The 15438-nt window shown below is 46.3% G+C and overlaps 2 protein-coding genes across 6 annotated transcripts in view; both read left to right on the plus strand.

Annotated features, from left to right (window-relative positions):
- Nucleotides 1-15438, plus strand: part of PDZD2 (PDZ domain containing 2) — a 480171-nt gene that overhangs the window by 250728 nt on the left and 214005 nt on the right. The window lies entirely within an intron of this gene.
- SUB1 (SUB1 regulator of transcription) overlaps nt 4766-15438 on the plus strand; it is a 731929-nt gene continuing 721256 nt past the window's right edge. The window contains exon 1 of one of the 3 annotated variants that reach the window (XM_050793866.1): nt 4766-4769. The gene's annotated coding sequence lies outside the window, so the exon portion shown is untranslated. Of the gene's footprint in view, nt 4770-4974; nt 4979-12147; nt 12152-15438 lie in introns of those variants that run through there. The other 2 variants (XM_050793876.1, XM_050793885.1) reach the window with 2 other exon arrangements.

Raw genomic sequence — 15438 nt, forward strand, 5'->3', positions numbered from 1 at the left:
TCCCCCCCAAAAAAAGTCCAGGGGGCATAAGAAAGAAGGACAGATAAGAATTCTCTGCTCTCAGGGAGCTTATATTGTGATGGGGAGAGACAGGAAGTTAATGCATTAATAACTAGTGACGATAAATATTCATTAAAATGAGTTTTGAGTGAAATTATGAGTTTATCAGCATGCTACTTTTTTTTTCTTTTCTTTTCTTTTTTTTTTTTTTTTTTTTTTTTTGAGACAGAATCTTGCTCTGTTGCCCAGGCTGGAGTGCAGTGGCACAATCTCAGCTCACTTTAGCCTCTGCCTCCTAGGTTCAAGTGATTCTCCTGCCTCAGTCTCCTGAGTAGCTGGGATTACAGGCGTGCACCACCAGGCCGGTTTAATTTTTGTATTTTTAGTAGAGATGGGGTTTCACCATGTTGGCCAGGCTGTTTTCGAACTCCTGACCTCAGGTGATCTGCCTGCCTCGGCCTCCCAGGGTGCTGGGACTACAGGCATGAGCTACCGTGCCTGGCCAGCATGCTACTTTTTCTTTGAAAGAAAAGTACATGAATCAGATGCTAAGTTGCTGAATTAAGTTTTCAGATCAAATTGGAATAAATCTACCCTCTATAAATTTTTATTTTTTTATTTTTATTTATTTATTTATTTTGAGACAGATTCTCACTCTGTCGCCCAGGCTGGAGTGCAGTGGCGCAATCTCGGCTTATTGCAACTTCTGCCTCTCATTCCTCAGCCTCCTGACTAGCTGGGATTATAGGTGCCTGCCACCACGTGGGGCTAATTTTTGTATTTGTAGTAGAGGCGAGGTTTCATTCAACCGATCTGCCTGCCTCACCTCCCAAAGTGCTGAGATTACAGGCGTGAGCCGCAGTACCTGGCCCTATTCTCTATAATTCAAATCCTGTGTTAAGGCTGGGCACGGTGGCTCATGCCTGTTATCACAGCACTTTGGGAGGCCAAGGAGGGCGGATCACCTGAGGTCAGGAGCTTGAGTCCAGCATGGCCAACATGGTGAAACCCCATCTCTACTAAAAATACAAAAATTAGCTGGGTGTGGTAGCAGGTGCCTGTAATCCCAACTGCTCAGGAGACTGAGGCCGGAGAATCGCTTGAACCCAGGAGGCTGAGGTAGCAGTGAGCTGAGATTGCTCCATTGCACTCCAGCCTGGGTGACAGAGCAGCACTCCGTTTCAAAAATAACTGCATGCATGCATGCGTACATACATACATACATACATCCTGGGTTGGGTTCTCAGACACAGAACAGAGACCTTAGGTCTGGCCAATCTTGTTTCTGTTAGGCTTTAGGCTTATCCCTCTGGTAGCTTTTATCCTAGATTTCTTCATTTGTTACATGAGGGAGTTGGACTGAATCTGTGGTTTCAAATTCTGCTCTTAGAGGCTCCGAGAAACACTCTGGAATCAAGATAGAAGAATTGGTGAGACCCTAGGATGCCCATTCAGCCTCAGCCAGGGCAGGTCTGCTGTTGTCTGCTGTTTGGGATTCCACTGCACTCCAGAAAGGATTCTACTGTTGACAACAATTTGGATGCTACTGTATTGTGTTTTTGTTGTTGTTGTTTTGAAGCGGAGTCTCGCTCTGTCACCCAGGCCGGAGTGCAATGGTGTGGTCTCGGCTCACTGCAACCTCTGCCTCCCAGGTTCAAGTGATTGTCCTGCCGCAGGCTCTCGAGTAACTGGGACTACAAGTGCCCACCACCATTCCTGGCTAATTTTTGTGTTTTTAGTACAGATGGGGTTTTGCCATCCACCACCACTCCCGGCTAATTTTTTAATTTTTAATAGAGAGAGGGTTTTGCCATGTTGAACAGGCTGGTCTCAAACTCTTGGCCTCAAATGATCCACCCGCCTCAGCCTCCCAAAGTGCTGGGATTATAGGTGTGAGCCACTGTCCCTGGCCTGCCACTATATCGTTAATAGGAAGCTACCATTTTGTTTGTGGGACGATGCCATAAGTAAAATTTTAAAAAACTGATAGACAAAGAGAAACGTACAAAACAGAATAGATGATGAAGTGAATACGTAAAAATGTGTAAATTAATGAGTAAAATACCCAGAAGAAAAATGTGTGGAGTGTATGAAATGGCAACTTCCAGAAGAAAAAGTGTAAATGGCAAAAAAGAAAAAAAAAAAAATGCTTGAGCTGCTAGGTAATCAGAGAAACGCCAATCAAAGCAGTGGGATTTTTTTTTTTTTTTTTTAATCTTTACCATCCAGTTTAGACAATGTTAGGATTAAGGTTAGGCTTAGGTAAAAACTTAAGAATGATGGAATCAAGCAGGGTAGAGTTTGGGTCTTTGCATACCGTCAGTGAGAGTGAGACATGTCAAAGGTGTTTTGTCATCTGTTAAAATTGTACATATTCTTTGACTCAGAAATTGTACTTCTAGAATTGTGTTCTAAAGAAATACTTGCATCTGAACACATATTCACTCCAGAAGTGTTTGAAATGGGGACAAATGAAAACTAAACATTTATCAAAAGAATGAATGAATAAAATATGTAAGTCCACATTACAGAACACTATGTGGCAATTTTAAAGAAGGAAGTGCATTTTTTTATATAGATGTAATGATCTCTAAAATGTCTCTCCCTCATCAGCCACAAGTGTAAAAAAAGAAAAGTAATAAAACATTATCACTAAGGAAAGAGCAGCACAGTATAGCATAAGTACACTATGTGGCCATTAAGTCAAGTGATGTTTTTTTTTCTATATGAATATAACAGTAGATCAATGCTGTGTCCAAAAGGTTGACATGAAAACCAGAAAACAGCAATTATCTTGGGAAAAGAGAGTAGAATTAGGGAGGAGATTAAGCATTATCTGTATAGTTTGTTTTTGTTTTTTTTTTTTTTTTGTATGTTGTTTTTGAGGTTTTTTTTTTTTTTTTTTTTTGTAATTTCTCTTTTTTCCTAAGCTGGAGTGCAGTGACTCACTGCAGCCTCTACCTCCTGGGTTCAAGTGATTCTCCTGCCTCAGCCTCCCAAGCAGCTGGGATTACAGGCACCCACCACCACACCCGGCTAATTTTGTAATTTTAGTAGAGACGGGGTTTTACCATGTTGGCCAGGCTGGTCTGTAACTCCTGACCTCAGGTCATCCGCCCGTGTTGGCCTCCCAAAGTGCTGGGGTTACAGGCATGAGCCACTGTGCCCAGCCATTATCTATATAGTTTCATTAACACACTGAAAAAACAGATCAGTGCATATCTTCCACAATTAACAATACATTAAAGCATGTTGCTGCATTGGGTGAACTCTCAGGCTGGTAGTGACTCCAAGCTTTGGCTGAGTTTTCTAGTGCCAAGTTGTTTTATGTGCCTCCCCTGGACCCCTTCCTTCCCTGCCACTCCTCCTTCCTCCCAGCTTGCTGAGCTTGCTGCCCAGACTCCCTTCTTCTCTCCTCTCTGATGAGGTTCTGCCCACTGGAGAAATGCCTCCCTTTGCCCTTCCACCCTTCTGAGAACAGTGGCTTGGCAAAGGACCAGGAAACTCCCTGACAGAAACTGCTTTTGTGAAGGATGCTGAGATGCGTGGGCCCTCAGCCATGGCCCAGGGTGGAATTGAGGTCTTATGGGAGGACCCAATGACTATTACAGGTAGAGCCCAGAGGCACTTCTGCATCAGGTAGATTCTGCATTTGTCTCTCTCTCTCTCTTTTTTTTTTTTTTTTTTTTTTTGAGACTGAGTATTACTTTGTCGCCCAGGGTGGAATGCAGTGGCATGATCTTGACTCACTGCAACCTCTGCTTCCCGGGTTCAAGCAATTCTTGTGCCTCAGCCTCCTGAGTAGCTGGGATTACAGGCACCCGCTACCACACCCAGCTAATTTTTTGTATTTTTGGTAGAGACGGGGTTTCACCACATTGGCCAGGCTGGTCCTGACCTCAGGTGATTCGCCCGCCTCAGCCTCCCGAAGTGCTGGAATTGCAGGCATGATCCACCATGCCCGGCCTCTGTACTTACCTCTTGAATGCTGCCTGGGTGCAAGAACCAGTGCCAGGCTGTGCCATGTGCATACTTGGACTGGCCTATTCCTTGTGTGCTTGCTTCCTCGGTGTTTGCTATGGGCTGGGCTCATTCTTACCGTCGATTTCTGTGTATTGACCACTTCGATGAGTTCTGAAAATTCTACAATGTAGTGGATATTTTTAAGTACACACTTGGTAGGCTCTAGGGGAAAAGCAGATTTTACACACACACAAAATCGATATGTAGTGTGAATGGAGAGGCAGTGACAGAGTGGGAAGTGTGTTAGGAAAGTGACTCTTGCTTCAGAAATGCCTGGAGCACTGTCGGCATCCTGGGACACCCTCTCTGGGAGGACTTCGGGTGTCAGTGGAGAGACCACATTCGGAGCCTGAGAGCGGTGTGCACTTTCATCCACAGGCTTGATTTTGTTTCATTTTGCTTTCTGAGATGGAGAGAGCAGTATTGAGGATGGAGGAGGGCTAGGAGGGTGGCAGCTTTTCCAATAGGAACCATTTTTACAGCAGAGAAGTGCCATTCCTGAGATCTGCAGAGTCTGCTTCCCTCTCACTGTCCTGATGATCAATTGTCCGTTGTTCTGTTGGAACAATGGGGGTGATTTTTCCACAGGAATCTGCAAAATTTGCATAGCTGTACTGAGAACTGCCAGTTGGGGGGACAGTGTCAAGAATGACACATGCCCAAATGCTGAGGGTTGCCTGTGCATGCACTGTGTCTCAAAACTGTCCTACGCTTTGCTTTCAGTCAGCAGTTTTTTATGTGGGGGGGGGGGGGGAAACTTTTTCTAAAGGAAAAATAAAATGGATTGGTTTATGGGAGGGACAGTCACACATAGCTTTGAAAGGCTGCTTCGTTGAAGAGTGGCAAGAGTCGGAGGGAGTGGGAGTTTTTCAGCATTGTTAACTTCCAACACACAGTGGGCATTTGGGCATATCAAAGGGATACAACCCTGTTTTTCGAGCCTGGGTTCCAGGGGTGCAGCTGTTTTGGGCCATTTACAGCAGTGGAATTTGAATGGCACAGATATTGCCCATAGAAGCTTTGCCTGCCTGCCTACCTGCCTGCCGTCTGTCCTCCCTTCTTTCTTTCCTCCCTTCTTTCCTTCCTTCCTTCCTTTTTCCTTTTCTCTTCTTTCCCTATTCACTTCTCTCTTCTGCTTCCTTCCTTCCCTTCTTTCCCTCCCTCTGTTGCCCAGGCCGGAGTGCAGTGCTGTGATCTCAGCTCACTGCAACTTCTGCCTACCGAGTTCAAGTAATTCTCCTGCCTCAGCCTCCTGAGTAGCTGGGATTACAGGCACGCCACCATGCTTGGCTTAATTTTTGTATTTGTAGTAGAGATGGGGTTTTACCATATTGGCCAGGCTGGTCTCAAACCCTTGACCTCAGGTCATCTGCCTGCCTTGGGCTCCCAAAGTGCTGGGATTACAGGTGTGAGCCACTGCACCTGGCCCCATGAAAGCTTTTCTAAAAAGAAAAGGGGATTGGATTGGTCAGGGCTATATACTCGATTTGTGAGGCAGTGGTGTCTTTGTAGGCTTAGCTGTTAATTAGGTGGTTTATACTCTACAAGGCATGTGAAATGATTTGAGGGAGAGAGGAGAATGTGCTTTTCTAACCCTTACTATGTCTTAAACACAGAGGGTAATCAATAACCAACTGTTGAGGATGTAGTTTTTCTTAACACTAAATCATTCCCTGAGAGAAGTTCGTAAGCTTGACGGATTTTAACTGCCTGTGAGTTGGAAATCTTTATGATAAATGCTGTGAGGGATAGGAAGTCAGTCTGGGATGATACAGGGCATGGGATCTCACCATCGGGAGAATGGTCCCGTTCGGTAATGGAAAAACGCATGTTGGATGGAATGGAAATGTTCCCAGTCAAGATACCCTCGTGCCCGGAGCCACGAAAAACTTTAGACCAACCTCTGTCGGCGTCAGTTTCTCCTTCCTCAGCTTCTCGACACTCCTCCTTGAGCCCCGTCCCCTATCATGTACATTTTTCGGGTTGTTCTATTGTTTGTCTTTGAAAAGATTGATTTATACATTTGTACAGAAAATCCCAGAGCCTTTTCCTCTTAATGCTATAAAGTTGCCATTTAATGAGGCGTTTGGAAGGCCACCCAGCCACTTGAAATCTGAAGTGTCACGCTGAGGGATCGTTACCAAGAAGTATTTACATTGGAGCTGTGGTTTTAGCTCTCTTTTGGCAATTGATTAATTTAGTGCGAGAGCCAGTAAATCCTTGGACAGATGAGGAACAGATTGGAGGGGAGGAGCTTCTGTTTCGGCCTTTTCTTTTGGAATGCTTTTAACACTTGGCCGGGGGAGGACTGTGTCCTTTTGTTTTGTTAAATAGTTCAAGTTGGCCATTTTCTGGTGCTGTTCAGAAAGGCCTGTCAGGCCAGCGGGGGGAAGTGATTGGTTGTCCTGGACCCTGGCTTTGCACAGACCTTACACTCCTGTTGAGGAAATGTTTGAAATGCATTCTCTTAAAAGTAGGACTGTGTAAATAATAGATTCGGTCTGAAAGGGCCATCTGAGTAGAAAGGCAGTGGGAGCCATGGGGGAAAAGCCCTTTACTCGCCAACACTTCGTTTAAGTGTCGGGAAGAAAAATGGTGCCACTTTGCTTCTAGAATTTGGAAGAGGGCCTGGTGGTGGCCTTACTGTGTCCAGGTAAGGGACTGCTGTTCTTGGAGGCATTAAGACGCACGGGGGCCGGGTGCAGTGGCTCATGCTTGTAATCCCAACACTTTGGGAGGCCGAGGTGGGCAGATCTTTTGAGGTCAGGAGTTCGAGACCAACTTGGCCAACATGGTGAAACCCCATCTCTACTAAATATACAAAAATTAGCCGGGTGTGGTAGTGCACACCTTGTAATCTCAGCTACTCGGGAGATTGACGCAGGAGAATCGCTTGAACCCGGGAGGCAGAAGTTGCAGCGAACCCAGATCATGTCACTGTAGTCCAGCCTGAGCGACTGAGCGAGACACTGTCCCCCTCCAAAAACAAAAGCAACCCCCCCCCCAAACAAAAAATACATAAGAAGCATTGCCCTCCTGAGCATTGACAAGGCTGGGGTCGTTTTTTCTGTGATTTTTTTTGTGGAGAGAAATCCAAGAGAAGCTGTGGAGCAGCGCTGTCCAATAGAACTTGGTGATGGCAGTGTTCTTTCTGTGAGGTGGCCAATACGGCAGCCGCTAGCCATGTGCGAAATGTGACGCACATGACCCAAGAATTGAATGTTTCATTTTAATTAGGTTTAAATAGCAGCATGTGGCGAGTGTGTACGGTATGGGACAGCGCCGTTCTGTGGGGGCTTTTTAATGCTTTTGCAGAATAACTCTGTTAACCCCCTTTGATTTTCACAGCTTGCTCACAAGGGACAGGTTTGGTAGAGGGTCAGTTCCCGGTAGGGAAAAATGAAGAAACCAAATGAATGGCTCAGATCGTGGACTAATAAAAACAGCCGAGCCGGGCCAAGAGCCAGGGCCCCTTCTTCCCTGATTCCCACCCCTTCCAGCCCCTCAGAACCCGGCTTTAGATGTTAATTACTAGTACTACTTAGCAGGGGACCCCAACCACAAAGGGAAGGCTGGCTTAACATCTGGAATCTTGGCTGTGGGCTGTGTATTTAATCTTATCCTTTTAAATCAAACGGGCTTAATGAGCGGCGAGAGTTGGGAAGTCCCTGTGGGCCCCTAAATCCAAGGAGGAGTTTCTCTGGAACCAGAGGAAACAGGCCAGACAGGTGGAGTAACAGTAACTCCCCTCCCTCTTGGCCGCCTTTGCATGGCCCTGTCTGTGGCAATTAGAAGCAGAGAAGGACCTGTGGAGACTTGTGGTCCTAGTCTCCTATCCTTAATACGCTGTAAAATGGCCAGACCCCAGGACAAATGGCATCCACTTGGATAATTCCGATGCTGTCAGTGCATCTGGCAACCGTATTAACATGCCACTTGCCGCACCATATCAACCAGAACCCTGAGCTGAGTGCCTTAATTGGCTCCAGCTCCATCCTCACCTTCTCTCATTCTTGCTGCTCCCTCTCATCCTGGAGGAGTATAAGCAAAGCTCAGGGGTTTTTCCAGTTATTTTTTCTTTTGAGACAAAGTCTCACTCTGTGGCCCAGGCTGGAGTGCAATGGTGCGATCTCGGCTCACTGCCATCTCAGCCTCCTGGATTCAAGTGATTCTCCTGCCTCAGCCTCCCTTAGTGCTGGGATTACAGGCATGCGCCAACACGCCTGGCTAATTTTGTATTTTTAGTAGAGACGGGGTTTTTCCATGTTGGTCAAGCTGGTCTTGAACTCCTGATCTCAGGTGATCCGCCCTCTTCTGCCTCCGAGAGTGCTGGGATGACAGGCGTGAGCCACCGCGCCTGGCCAGTTTTTCCATTTCTAAGGGCACTGGAGAGGTGGAGACATTGTAGGCAGGGTACTGAGCCACTGAGGCAGGGAGGTCCAGGTTGGAATGGTGAACACTCACCAACACTGTCAATCCCAGCAGAGCCTTCCCCACTGCTCCCAATACATTCTAGCCATTGCCAGCTTCTCCCTGTGCCCAGACCATGCCAGTGTACTCAGTGGAGCCAAGGAGAGGCAAGACTGATACTGTTATCAAAGGGTTAATGAGATAATTAGGAAATCTGCTAATCTGCTGTGACAAATCCAAGCTACCTACCTACCGGTCATGCCTTTTTTTTTTTTTTTTTTTTTTTTTTTTAAATATAGACAGGGTCTCACTTTGTTGCCCAGACTGGACTATAGTAGTGCGATCACAGCTCACTGCAGCTTCAACCTCCCAGGCTCTGACAGTCCTTCCGCCTCAGCCTCCTGAGTAGCTGTGACCACAGGTGTGCGCCTCCATGCCTGGCTAATTTTTTTTAAATTTTTTGTAGAGATGTCTCGCGTTATGTTGCCCAGGCTGGCCTTGAACTCCTAGGGCTCAAGCATTTCTCCCGCCTCAGCCTCCCAGAGTGCTGGGATTACAGGCATGAAACACTGTGCCTGGCCCCAAACTCTTAACAAAACTAATTTCTGGATTACCTTCTCCTCAGGGTCTACCTACCCATCTCCTTAATGTACCTGTTGCTCTGCTGACCAGCAAATAACCACAGCAGGTCACGGGAGGAACATGATCTTAAAAACAAGACTCATAAACCAAGAGCAAGATGTATTTACTGTTTACTGATAGGGTGATTAAAAGATTTATTGTACACACAGGGCACTTCTGAGAGTGAAAGAGAGCACTGATAATTAGACTGGGATAACCAGTTTAAACCAAGATGATCCAAGAACAATAGGGCAGGTAGGGCATCTACTGTGTGCCAGGCTATGCCTGAGTTTGGGGTACATAGGTGTAGTGGGCCTAGACCACAGCTCACTGCAGCCTCGACATCCTGGACTCAAGTGATCCTCCCACCTCATTCTCCCGAGCAGCTAGGTCTACAGGTGTGCACCACCACACCTGGCTAATTTTTTTGTATTTTTTTTTGTAGAGAGAAGGGGGGTCTCACTATGTTGCTAAGGCTGGTTTTGAACTTCTGGGCTCCAGCAGTCCTCCTGCCTCAGCCTCCCAGTGCTGGGATTACAGGTGTGTGCCATGGTGCCCAGCTCGACCTAGTATCTTAAGGAGCTCACAGCCTGACAGTGGAGACAGGTGTGCAGACCCAGGCAGTGCTACAGCGTGGGTGCTGAAACCGGTGTGAACAAAGTGTGGTGTGGGAGGAGCAATGGAGAGGGCAAGGGAGGGGTTTTCTAGAGGGAAGCAGATAAAAACTAAGCTTTTCTTTTTCCCGTCTTGGCTTATTTCTCCAAGAAAGAATTTTTTTTAGATAATCTTGAAACTATTAAACTTGTATCCACTGACCAGGACCTTTCACCCTTACCCTTGTGAGGGTTGTTTGTGTAGGCTTTGGCAGAGTCACGTCTTGGTGAAGACCATAGATAGCAGCAATCCTTGAGACCATACTGTCCCCACGTTACTGCTTAGCCCGCCATCGATCGTGGTTTGCATTAAAACACAAAAACCTGGCTGGGTGCAGTGGCTCATGCCTGTAATCTCAGCACTTTGGGAGGCCAAAGTGGGCGGATTGCTTGACCCCAGGAGTTCAAGACCAGCCTGGGCAACATAGTGAAACCCTGTCTCTACAAAAAAACAAAAATTAGCCACATGTGGAGGTGCACACTTGTAGTCCCAGCTACTCAGGAGGGCTGAGGCACCAGAATCACATGAACCTGGGAGGCGGAGGTTACAATGAGCTGAGATCACCATTGCACTCCAGCCTGGGTGACACAGCGAGACTTTGTCTCAAAACAGACAGAAAACTTAATAGGTGGCTAATAAATTTCCACGAGTATAATGAGATTTTCCAGTGGAATAAATGTAGTGATCAGCTATGTCTAAGTCTCTCTTAAAGTATAAATCACCTTGTGTAGGCTCTTATTCTATTTTTCTTATACTGGGGACTGTTTAATTTCTCAGCAGGGATTGTGTGTGTATGTGTGTGTGTGCTACAGTTACTAAAAATTTCAGACTAGGTAGAAGAAAATTGGCTTAGGCATTTGTTAACATGAAGTTGTACAGAAATTCCTGGGTTTAGTCTGATAATCAGCACTTAATTAATTAATTGATTAATTTTGAGATGGAGTTTTGCTCTTGTTGCCAGGCTGGAGTGCAATGGTATAATCTTGGCTCACTGTAACCTCCGCCTCCCAGGTTCAAGCAATTCTGCTTCACCCTCCCGAGTAGCTGGGATTACAGGCATGCGCCACCATTTTTTTTTTTCCAGTATTTTTAGTAGAGAGGGTTTCGCCATGTTGGCCAGGCTGGTCTTGAACTCCTGACCACAAGTGATCCACTCACCTCAGCTCCCAAAGCGGTGGGGTTACAGGCGTGAGCCACCGCGCTCAGCCAGCACGTTGCGTTTTAAGGGTGCTCTGTGTGAGTGGAATTTGCACTGCAGTTTTGACTAAAGTAAATTTAGTCTTCAGCCTTTCATTCCCCTAAGCTCTGGCCACAGCTGTAGCTGCATCTGGCCTACTCTTGAATGGACTGGAAGCCTGGCACGGTGGGGTGTAGGATTTCAACAGTGGTCTCAGTCCAGATTTTCCTGCTGTGGGATGAGTGACATCAAGGAGATAGGGCTGTTCTTGATGTTTTTTCCCTTCCCAGCTTTTATGTATTGCACTAATAAGATCAGAATTATTTAAAAAAATGTTTAAAAGGAAAATTCTCAGTCCCACCACTCAGTACATACCAAGTATATTTTGCTTTTCCAAGCTTCCAGACCCCTGTCTGCATGGACACTTATAATAACACGGTTATAATTAGGGTGTGTCCTGACTTCATTTTATTCTGGTTTTTCTATAGTCTAAAATTAAGTTTGGGGTGAGCTGGTGTGACCTGAAGAGTTGAAAGATAATGTCATAAGTATAGCTATACCCTCAGCCCAATGCTACATGAGGGAAATGCCCCAGAAGGGGAACCAAAGGGTTGCTCAAGTGCTAGACAGTTATTCTGGAGTTCATTACCTCATTTTCTCAATCTTGTCCCAGTCCTGCCCGCCCTTCCTTCCTTCCTTCCTTCCTTCCTTCCTTCCTTCCTTCCTTCCTTCCTTCCTTTCCTTCTTCCCTCCCTCCCTCCCTCCCTCCCTCCCTCTCTCTCTCTCTCTCTCTCTCTCTCTCTCTCTCTCTCTCTTTCTTTCCTTCCTTCTTTCCTTCTTTCCTTTTTTCTTCGATGGGGTCTCACCCAGTCACCGAGGCTGGAGTACAATAGCATGATTTCGGCTCACTGCAACCTCCGCCTCCCGGGTTCAAGTGATTCTCCTGACTCAGTCCCCTGAGTAGCTGGGATTACAGGCACCTGCCACCATGCCCACCTAATTTTTGTATTTTTAGTAGAGACGGGATTTCACCATGTTGGCCAGGCTGGTCTCGAACTCCTGACCTTGTAATCTGCCCTCCTCGGCCTCCCAAAGTGCTAGGATTACAGGTGTGCACCACTGTGCCCAGCCGCCCTTTCTTTCTTTTGCCAAGTGCAATGGGCTGAATGTTTCCGTCTCCCTAAAATCCATTTGTTGAAATCCTAACCCTGAAGGTTGAGAGGGTATCAGGAGGTGGGGCTTTTGGGAAGCACTTAGGTTGGGGGGTAGAGCTCTCATGAATGGGATGAGTGCCATTATGAACGAGGCCTGAGAAAGACTCCTTATCCCCTCTGCCATGAGAGGACACAGGCAGAAGACCGCCATCTGTGAATGGCCTCTCACCAGGTACTGCCAGTACCTTGATCTTGGCCTTCCTGGCCCCAGAACTGTGAGAAATACATTTCTACTGTTCATAAGCTACCCAGTCTATGATATTTTGTGATAGCAGCCCAGATGGAAGAAGATACCAAGATACTTTTAGCTCACTGACATGTCTTCTGTTGGGATTTGTCAGAAAGAGGATCTTCTCATTTGGCTGAGCCGATAGAGTGACTTTAAATTCTGCCCAGAGCCTTACATGAACATATTGTAAATCCCCTTCCTTGTTTTTTTACTCAGCCACAAAATACACATACCTCGCTCACGAAGGCGCCTCTACCTTTTTTCCTTCCTCACTCTGTCTGCTCCCACCCCTTTCAAAAGACGGTGTTATATGTTGATCCCTGAGCAGCGAAGCCTTTTCCCCACCCTGCCTCTGTCCTTTCTTCATGGCTGTGGGTAACAGGTGCCATGTTCCAGCCTCTGTCAGGTAACTGGCTTTATTAAGCTCCAGCGATGTGCCAGGGCTTTTCCATACATTCTCGCTGTAACCCCCCCGCCCAGCCACACTGCAATAGCGATTTGTTCCGCTTTGCTCATGTGGAGGCTGCAGGTTGGAATTTAAGAATCATGCACAAGGACACAGACTCGGGAACAGCAGGATCCAGAGCCGGCAGACTTCAGATCCTGGTATTCTCCATTGGACCATGCTTACACGTGACCCTCTCTGACACCTCCCAGGTACTGTGACAGAAAGGTAAAAAATAAATGCACTACTCCAGGCATAGACCCATGAGGTGGGGTAGGCTTGAGAGTCTACGTCAGCTGGTTTCTTGGAGGTAACTGCTGGCAGAGTTAGCTCATCTTAAGTGACTTTATTGTCTCATCAGATTCCTGTTTGATACTCCCGTGTGTGTGTGTGTGTGAAATATCCACCTACCTAGGGTCACAGTTTAGTGCCTAGGTCTTGGGCTCACCCACCTCAGCAGTGTTTTAAACCCTGGACTTTACCCAGCTCCTTTCCCCAGATAGAATTCATCTGCTCAGAAAAAGTTTAGTGAAATGCTGCTACGTGCCAAGCCCTGTGCCAAGGGCTGGATATTAAATCCAGAGAGACTGTTAAACAGGTTAAAGTTCTGTTTCTCAAACAAGGGTTTCTGAGTCTTTAGAGATGCATAAGATTTTTAAAATTGTGTTTGTTACAGTAATCTTACTTTACTGGCTGAGTGCAGTGGCTCATGGCTGTAATCACAGCACTTCCAGAGGCCAAGGTGGGCACATCGCTTGAGCTCAGGAGTTCGAGACCAGCTCTGGCAGCATAACGAGACCCGGTCTCTACAAAAAATTTAAAAATTAGCCAGGCATGGTGGCATGCACCTGTGGTTCCAGCTACTTGGGAGGCTGAGGTGGGAGGATTGCTTGAGCCTGGGAGGTCAAGGCTGCAGTGAGCCATGATTGTGCCATTGCACTCCAGCCTAGGTGACAGAGACCCTGTCTTAAAAAACAGTTACAAAGAAGACTTCTTTCATAGCAATACTTTACAGCTGAAAGAACAATAAAATCATTTTATTTTCTTAAATGTTACTCAAATGAGATCTCTGGATGTAGGGTGGGGATCTGGTGAGTTTTTTTTTTTTTTTCTTTAAAATGGGTCTATACATCACTTACGTGAAAAATACAAGGTTAAACTATTTTTTTTCCTGCTGCAGAAACATATTTATATTTAAAACTACTTTTTGAATTAGCACCTAAATCAATGAACTAACTCAAACCTTGAAATTTAGGGCACCAGGACTGTGTCAGGCTGATGCGGAAGATATTCCTGGGAAAGTAAACCTCGAGCATCTCTTACCACAGTGTGAAAATTGTGTTCCTGCTCCTAGAGTCTGTGGACAGCCTGAACTGGTTTTCATCTTCTCTGTGGAACTTTCCTAGCCGGCCAGTATGATCCCTTTGTCCTCTCGGCCCTCAGAGTGTTGTACACACACCTCTATTATTCCCTGTGTTGTCTGATGTTCAAATATAAGTTGCAAGTGATGTGTTCTGAAGAATCACTGGCTGGAGTTGCACTTGAGATCCCAATTGTCAATGGCGTTGAATCTCTGTGTTCCCCCGGCATCACTGAGTGCCTCCTATTGATGTGAAAATGTTCTCTTTTTCTGGGGATGGGGCAGAAAAGGAAGCAGCATGCAGAAAGTTTCCAACAACCAACAAATCGGTCTAGTTAAGTACAGAAGAGACGCATATGAAACATGAAACCTGCATATGATATTAGGTCTCATTTTGCTTGACTGTTGGCTTTTTTTTTTTTTTTTTTTTTTGAGATGGAGTCTTGCTCTGTTGCCCAGCCTGGAGTTCAGTGGCAAAATCTCAGCTCACTGCAACCTCTACCTCCAAGGTTCAAGCCATTCTCCTGCCTCAGGCTCCTGAGTAGCTGGGATTACAGGTGCCTGCCACCACATCCAGCTAATTTTTTTTGTATTTTTATTTTTCGGAAGGGTTTCACCATGTTGGCCAGGCTGGTCTCAAAACTCCTGACTTCAGGTGATCTGCCCACCTCAGCCTCCCAAAGTGCTGGGGTTACAGGCCTGAGCCACCGCGCCGGACCAGTTTTATGTATCTTTTCTCTCCACCTCTAGAGGGTGGACACTTGTCATCATTTGTATCCTCCCTGGAGCCAACTATATTACAGGCATTTTGTTTAGTGATGAACTCATATGAATTATACCAAAAGTACAGAGTATGGTAGGATCCAGAGCTGGCTGGCTTCAAATCCGTTAGACCATTCTTGCCTTTGTAGGATTATCTGCTTCTATCAGTTTATCAGGTAACTGCACATACTAAATGGCCAATGATAAAAGTGGATATACGGCTGTAAAGCTAGGCTTCAGGACAGTAGTAAGGAGCACTGGGAAATTAGGCTCCTCCAGCCAGTTGCCAGGCAGGGACAAAGGACAAGAGATGGCTTAAATAAAATGCTGACATGCCCAGGGCACTCCTGCTGAAGCTGTTGAGTGAAGGTGAGTGCTTCAGGGGTTTGGTGCAGAGAGCTTTTCTGAGAGCTGTTCTACTGCCTTTTCTTTTGACGGCAGCTTCCCAGCTTCCACCCTTGATTGTCTGTAAGCTCCGGACCTGGCTGTCCTTAGAGGCGCAGTACCACTGGTGTGCGTTGTTTGGTGTGAACTGTGCCCCCC

The sequence above is a fragment of the Macaca thibetana genome, chromosome 6 (genome assembly GCF_024542745.1).
Source record: "Macaca thibetana thibetana isolate TM-01 chromosome 6, ASM2454274v1, whole genome shotgun sequence".
In the NCBI taxonomy this organism is placed as follows: domain Eukaryota; kingdom Metazoa; phylum Chordata; class Mammalia; order Primates; family Cercopithecidae; genus Macaca; species Macaca thibetana.